We start from the raw sequence: 7,255 nt of genomic DNA, 5'->3' as shown, positions 1-7,255 counted from the left end.
CATGCAGCAATGAAGACCCAACACAGACAAAAATACATAAATTAATTAATTATTTAAAAAAAAAAAAAGAAAGCTCTTTATGTCCTTGATATAAAATGGTCTCTGAAATATATAGCTAAATGGAGAGGGAAGGAAAAGGATCAGTACAGTGTATATATTAGACCACCTTTTATGTAAAAAAGGTGGGATAAAAATAATCTGTATTTATCATTTCCTCATATAAGCATAAAGAACTCTGAGGGGATAAAAAGGAAACTATGGACGGAGATAAGAGTAGAAGTATGACAGAAGAAGAATAAGAAAAAAGAGACATTTTACGATATAATTTGTTATACTTTGTTGGAGTTTGTGTCATGTTAATAAACTACCTATTCAAAAAAAGTGGATTAGAAAATTCTTAGACTTCACCTTCCACAAAAATGGAGCAAATGTACATTTTGCTATCCCTTTCATTAAGTACAGCTAAAAACTCTGGATATTATATGCAAAATACAGGCATACCTTGGAGATATTATGGGTTCAGTTTCCAGACCACAGCAACAAAGTAAATATTTCAATAAAGTGAGTCACACAATTTTTTTGCCCAGTGAATATAAAAGTTATATTTATACTATACTTAGTCTATTAAGTGTGCAATAACATTGTCTAAGCAGTGTACGTAACTTAATTTAACAGCGAACTTTATTGCTAAAAAATGCTAGCAGCTGAGCCTTCAGCAAGTTGTAATCTTTCTGCTGGTGGTGGGTCTTTCCTTGATGCTGAGGGCTGCTGACTGATCACGGTGGTGTTTGCTGAAGGCTAGAGTGGCTGTGGCAGTTTCTAAAACTAAGACAGCAATGAAGTTTGCTGCATTGATTGACTCTTCCTTTCATGATCAATGTCTCTGGAGCATACAGTGCTGCTTGATAGCATTTTTCCCACAGTAGTACTTCTTTCAAAAATGGACTAAATGTTCTCAACCACTGCTTTATAAACTTAAGTTTATGTTATATTCTACATGCTTTGTTGTTATTTCAGCCATCCTCAGCATCTCACCAGGAGTAGATTCTGTGTCAAGAAACCAATTTCTTTGCTCATCTATAACAAGCAACTCCACATTCATTAAAGTTGTAACATGAGAATGCAGGAATACATACAGTCACACCTTTAGATTCCAATTCTAATTCTAGTTCTCTTCTTATTTCTACAACATTTTCAGATACTTCCTTAACTGAATTCTTAAACCGCTCAAAGTCATGCATGACTATTGATTTATTTCTGGGCTCTCTGTTGTTCTACTGATCTGTCTGTTTTTATGCCAGTACTATACTGTTTTGATAACTATAGCTTTGTAATATCATATGAAATCAAGAAATGTGATGCTTCCAGCTTGTTCATCTTTCTCAAGATTGCTTTGGCTATTGGGGTCTCTTTTAATTATCTGTCTTTTCTAGAATTCCCCCTTCACTATCCAGTTGCTGTAGTCTCTTAAATTCTTTCTTCTAGTTCTTCAGTCTACAAGGACTATCTATGGGTTTTAATAAATACTTTTAGTAACAACACTAGGCACTGACTGCACCCTCAGGTTACAAGTCATAAAAACAGGAAACTCACCATGGTAGTTTCCTTTTCCTTTGTCCAAGTGCTGATTTCCCTCTTCCTTTTGGTCATTCTCCAATAATTTCAGGTACATTTTTGTCTGTTTACTTGTTTTATTTTGTTTTGTTTTTGCACTGAGTTTATAGTTGGTATCCACAGGAGACTCAGTATGATAGAGGTGTATTTAGTTATCCTGGCGGTGGAGTTTCAAGGAATGTTCTTTACTTAAAATTTAAAATAAAGTTTACTTAAAATTTTAGTATTTTTGATATCAAAGTACTAAAATATATTTAAATGAGAGATAATAGTTAATGTCTATTATTATCCAAAATCAAAGTCTTTTTTTTTCCCTTCAAGACTTTTCTTGGACTTTTAGAATGAAAGATTATAGAACAGTTTCATAGTTTATCCTTTTCTGTAACTTATTAAATGCAATTTTCATTACTTGGTTTTATTCAGTGACTGTTTTGCATGGGCATAGTTTTTGGCCATGGATATACATTGAAGGGTAAATTAGAATATCTACCCTTAAGAAGCTCTATTTAATAGAGGAGACCAAATACATCAACAAGTATTGTAACAGAGGTATTAACTGCTATATCATAGATAGTTCCAAAGTGCTTTGGGAACACATGGAAAGGTAAAATTAGCTTTCTTTGTAGAGTAGGTGTGGAGGGACCAAGGAAAATACTGTAGGAAAAGATAAGATTTATAAACTGAGCCTTGAAAGTTTATAAGAGCTCACAGGTAGTTCAAACAGCGTGATATATATATATATATATATATATATATATATATATATATGTATGTATATATGCACATGCATACATACTGAGGGTCAAAAGCCATGAATAGTTACCTTTTAATGATGCTGTGCACACTATGTAGCTATAAATTTAATTAATTTGATACCATAATTGACATTTCAGGAGAGAATGTAATTTCATTAGGGAAGGCAATGATTTCTTTAATTCACTTTGAAAAAACTTTTAATTTTGAAATATTATAGATTTATAGGAAGTTGCAAAGATAGTACAAAGAGTTTCTGTGTATTCTTCACCCATCTTCTCCCAGTGGTCACATCACACATAATTATAGTACAATATAAAAACCAGGAATTTAATATTGGTATAATGTATGTGTATAGCTCTATGCCATTTTAACACAAGTATAGATTTGTGTAGCCACCACAGCATCAAGATAACAGAACCATTACGTCACCACAAAGACTTCCCTCATGCAACCCCTTTATTATCACATGCACTTGCCCCCTCCAACTATCCCTAACCTCTGAAATCCACTAATCTCTTTTCCATCTTTATAATTTTTTCATCTTGAGAATGTTATATAAGTAGAATCACCTTATGTGACCTTATGAGACTGGCTTTTTTCACTCAGCACAATGCCCTTGAGATCCAACCAAGTTGTTGCGAGTACCTATATTTATTGCTGTATGTTTTTCTCTCAACATTACTCTAGCTGCATTCCTAAAAGTTGATAAGTTGGGTTCTCATTTTCATTAAATTCAATATATATTTTTGTGTCCCTTTAGACTTCTTTCTGAACCCATGGATTATTTTGATTCCAAGTGTTTGTAGGTTTTCCTGTAACCTTTTTGTTACTGATATTGATTTAATTCCATTGTATTCAGAGAACATACTCTGTATGATTCCAATTCTTTTAAAATTTGTTGAGGTATCTTCTATGACTCAGGATAGGGTCTGTTTTGGTAGATGGTCCATGGGTGCTTGAAAAGAATATTTGTTCTTCTGTTGTTGGGTACAGTGTTCAATAAAGGTCTCTTAGCTCATGTTAGCTGATATCTTTGTTGAGTTCTTCTCTAGTCTTATTGATTTCTATCTAATTGTTCCATCAATTACTGAGGGAGGGGGTTTAAAGTCTCTAACTATAACTGTGACTTGTCTATATCTCCTTTCGTATCTATCAGTTTTTTAAAAAATATTTGAAGTGTAGATGATTTACAGTGTTGTGTTAGTTTCAGGTGTACAGCAAAGTGATTCAGATATATGTATATATATACATATATCTATGTATATATATTCTTTTTCAGATTCTTTTCCATTATAAGTGGGGAGGGGCATGCTGGGCAGGAACAGAATGGAGAGGAGGAGAGGACAGGAATAGATCTACAGATTTTCATACTAAGATGAAGGAAGTCAGACAGAGAAAATCAAACATCATATGACATTACTTATATGTGGAGTCTAAAAAAAATGATACAAATGAACTTATTTACAAAACAGAAACAGACTCACAGACATAGAAAACAAACTTATGGTTACCAAAGGGAAAAGTGGGGGTGGTGGGGGGGAATAAATTAGGTGTTTGGGGTTAACAGATACATACGACTATATATAAAATAGATAAATAACAAAGGCCTACTGCATAGCACAGGGAACTATAGTCAATATATTGTAATAATCTGTAATGGAAAATAATCTGAAAAATAATAGATATAGATATAGTTAGATAGATATACAGAGAGAACTGAATCACTTTGCTGCACACCTGAACTAACACAACACTGTAAATCAATTATACTTTAGTTAAAAAAATACATATTAAAGAGAGGGTGGGTGAGAGGGACAGACATGGTAGTGTTGGACTAACCTATTGACACTATGCCATTGTAATATCGTTTTACATTTGAGGGAAACGGGAGAAGGATGGGATAGAGCCCTGCGTAGGAAAATACTTCAAAGCCTATGGGCCTTAAAATAGAACTTTAGTTTCGTAGCATGTTGGGAACTTTAGTTAGCAGTATGTGGGATCTAGTTCCTTGACCAGGTATCCAACCAGACCCCCTACATTGGAAGCCTGAGCCTTAGCCACTGGACCACCAGGGAAGTCCCTCAGGACTAATTCCTAACAAGCACTTCCACCACCGAAGAGTGCCAAGGCCCTTGACTTCCCCAGGCGTTTAGCTGCACCACAAAGCCTGTGGGCCTCCATCTGGGGGGTCGTTCTTGCTGTCTCTGGCCACGTTGCCACGTTCTTCAGGGACACATTCTTCACGTTGAAGCCCACGTTGTCACCGGGCAGGGCCTCAGGCAGGGCCTCGTGGTGCATCTCCACAGACTTGACCTCAGTGGTGACATTGCTGGAGGAAAGATGACCACCATGCGGGTTTCAGGAAGCCGATCTCCACACGGCCCACAAGCACAGTGCCGATACCTGTGCAATAGGAGAAGGGCAGGCAGTCACAACAATTCTAGACCCACCCAGTGAGAAATGGCTTCCTGGGAGCTCCCTTGGTTCTTGGCATCAAGGACCAAGGTCACCTGCAGCACTGGTAGGAAGCGCTGAATCCGATGACTGGCTATTTATGCTGTGTATCAGATAAACTGGAAGTGCTGGGGCCTTTGGCACTTTATCCCAGCTCACAAGTCAGGATCTGAACCCTGGCAAATCACACACCGGAGCTCATTCAACTCCATCATTCCTATAGAAGCCCTGTCACCTCACCTCCAATCTTGTACAAGTCTTGCAGAGGCAGCCTCAGGGGCTTGTTGACCGGGCAAGTGGGAGGGAGGATGGAGTCCAGAGCTTCCAGCAGAGTCACCCTCGTGGCGCTGCCCTCCTTTTGCTCAACCTTCCAGCCCTTGAATCAAGGCATATGTGGGGATGGGGATGCAGAGCAAAGAGAGGTGAGTCTGGGGCGTGGCTACCTGGGTTCCCACCCCAGGACCAGGACCAGGACCCGCGCCAGCTGCCCACCCGCCCGGCCGCCCGCAGACCCAGCCTGCACTCACGTTGGTGCTGGGCTGCAGCATGTCGCTGTGCCAGCCCTAGATGGTCACAAAGACCGCTGAGGCCGATCTTCTTGGTGTAGGCACTCACTTCCTTCGTGATCTCCTGGAAGTGCGCGGAGCTGTAGGCGGGCTCGGTGGAGACCATCTTGTTGTCGGGCACGATCAGCTGCTTCACGCCCAAGGTGAAGGCCAGCAGCCCATGCTTGAGGGTCTGCCCTTGCTTGGAGATGCCCGCCTAGAACTCGCCCAAGCAGCTGGCCACGATGAACACTGCGCAGTCAGCCTGCAGGACACAGACATCACGGAGTCAAGGGGTTAGTTAGAGGAGGGAGCGCCGGACCGGCTGGGAAGACGCTAGAGCTTCGGGCAGCCCCAGGCCCCTTGGTAAAGCTCCGGGAACGTATACAATGGCATGAGACCCTCTCCAGAAGTGGACAAATTCGTGGGTCCCTTGGTTGCTGCTGTGCACAGAGGTCCCACCTTCCAGTTAAACTCTCACCCAGTACCACACATGAGGTTTTAGCTCCTTCCTCCCGGACCCCAAGTGACCTACTTGTCTGGGTGTCAGAAAACCTGGTCCCTGCCCCAGCCTGAAAGGGGGACGGTGTCTGAGCCTCCTCATTAGAGTCTGTCCTCCTCCAGTTCTTTCAGAATTGATGATTGGTATGGGGTGAGGAAAACCTTCTAAGGCTTATGATACTGACCTTCCCCAAGTCCCAGAAATAAAGCCTAAGTTTCCTCCCCTTCCGAACCTCTCCTCCCTCCCTCCACCGCCCCTCCCCCCCATAGGGAGGCCCCTGGGAACATGGGCTACTTTACCTGGGTGGTGCCCGTGATCATGTTCTTGATGAAGTCCCTGTGGTCTGGGGCATCAATGATGGTGATGTAGTACTTGCTGGTCTCAGAATTCCACAGGGAGATGTCGATGGCATTGCCACTGCTCTCTCTCTGCCTTCTCTGCCTTCAGTTTGTCCCGCACCCAGGTGTACTTGAAGGAGCACTTGCCCGTCTACAGAGGGATGGCAGTGAGTAGAGCATCATCGACGGTGAGCAGAGGGGTCTAGCCTGGCGACTTCAGCGGTGCCTTAGACCCAACAGCGCACCCTGCTGTCCATGCTCTGCCACCAGACCCACCCAGGAGCTGGACATCCTCCAGCTCCCCGCCAGTCCTAGACACAGACACCGCGGGTGCATTACCTCCACTGCCTCCTGCTCAAACTTCTCGATGGTCCTCTTGTCGATCCCTCCACACTTGTAGATGAGATGCCCGGCGGTGGTGGTGAAGTTGCCAGAGTCCACATGGTTGATGATAGTGATATGGGTCTTCTCTTCGCCCATGGTGGCGGGTTCCTTCCTTCAGTCACTGTTAGACTGGAGCACAGGGTGGGTGAGGCCAAAGCATTCCAGGCAGACCCCTGTGTCTCCTCTCCTCCCCTCCACCTTGTTCCTGCCAAGCACCCCCCTCCCCACTTCATGGCCTAGCCCAGAGCCTAGGACATGTCAACTAGGGTAGTGTCAACACTACTAGGGTAGTGTCAACTGAAAACTAAAACCAACTTGCCAGGCTCACACCCCGGTAAGAGTCAGGGTCCCAGGGGCATAGCTGGTACTTCCAAGTACATAGTCCTGGCCCATCCATCTTTCTCCTGTATGGGCCTTCCCCAGAACATGTGGGGGCTTAGCCATCCCCCATTCCTCCCATCCCCCCACCCCACCCCCACTCCTGACCCACTTTCTGCACAAGAAGCCCTGACATTCCATACTTTCAGCTTTTCCCCTGCCCCCTGCAAGTCCCTACCTCCAGGGAAGAACGAATAAAGTTGACCCAGCAAGAACTGAAGCAGTTGTGATGATAGTTAACATCAAGATGTCTTGCTTCCTGCTTTTATAAACCTAGCACTGGA

At 42.6% G+C, this 7,255-nt stretch overlaps 1 pseudogene across 1 annotated transcript; it reads right to left on the bottom strand.

Moving 5' to 3' along the window:
- Positions 1–4,519: 4,519 nt before the first annotated feature.
- On the bottom strand, positions 4,520–6,689 carry LOC309826073 (elongation factor 1-alpha 2-like; annotated as a pseudogene). The gene is made up of 5 exons: positions 6,549–6,689; positions 6,171–6,360; positions 5,400–5,634; positions 5,065–5,267; positions 4,520–4,773 (listed from the first exon to the last, which is right to left on the bottom strand). The product of its transcript is annotated as an elongation factor 1-alpha 2-like (transcript).
- Positions 6,690–7,255: the final 566 nt, after the last annotated feature.

Source organism: Grampus griseus, assembly GCF_964374135.1.
Source record: "Grampus griseus genome assembly, chromosome: 8".
Lineage (NCBI taxonomy): Eukaryota > Metazoa > Chordata > Mammalia > Artiodactyla > Delphinidae > Grampus > Grampus griseus.
This window is presented reverse-complemented; position numbering and strand designations above follow the sequence as displayed.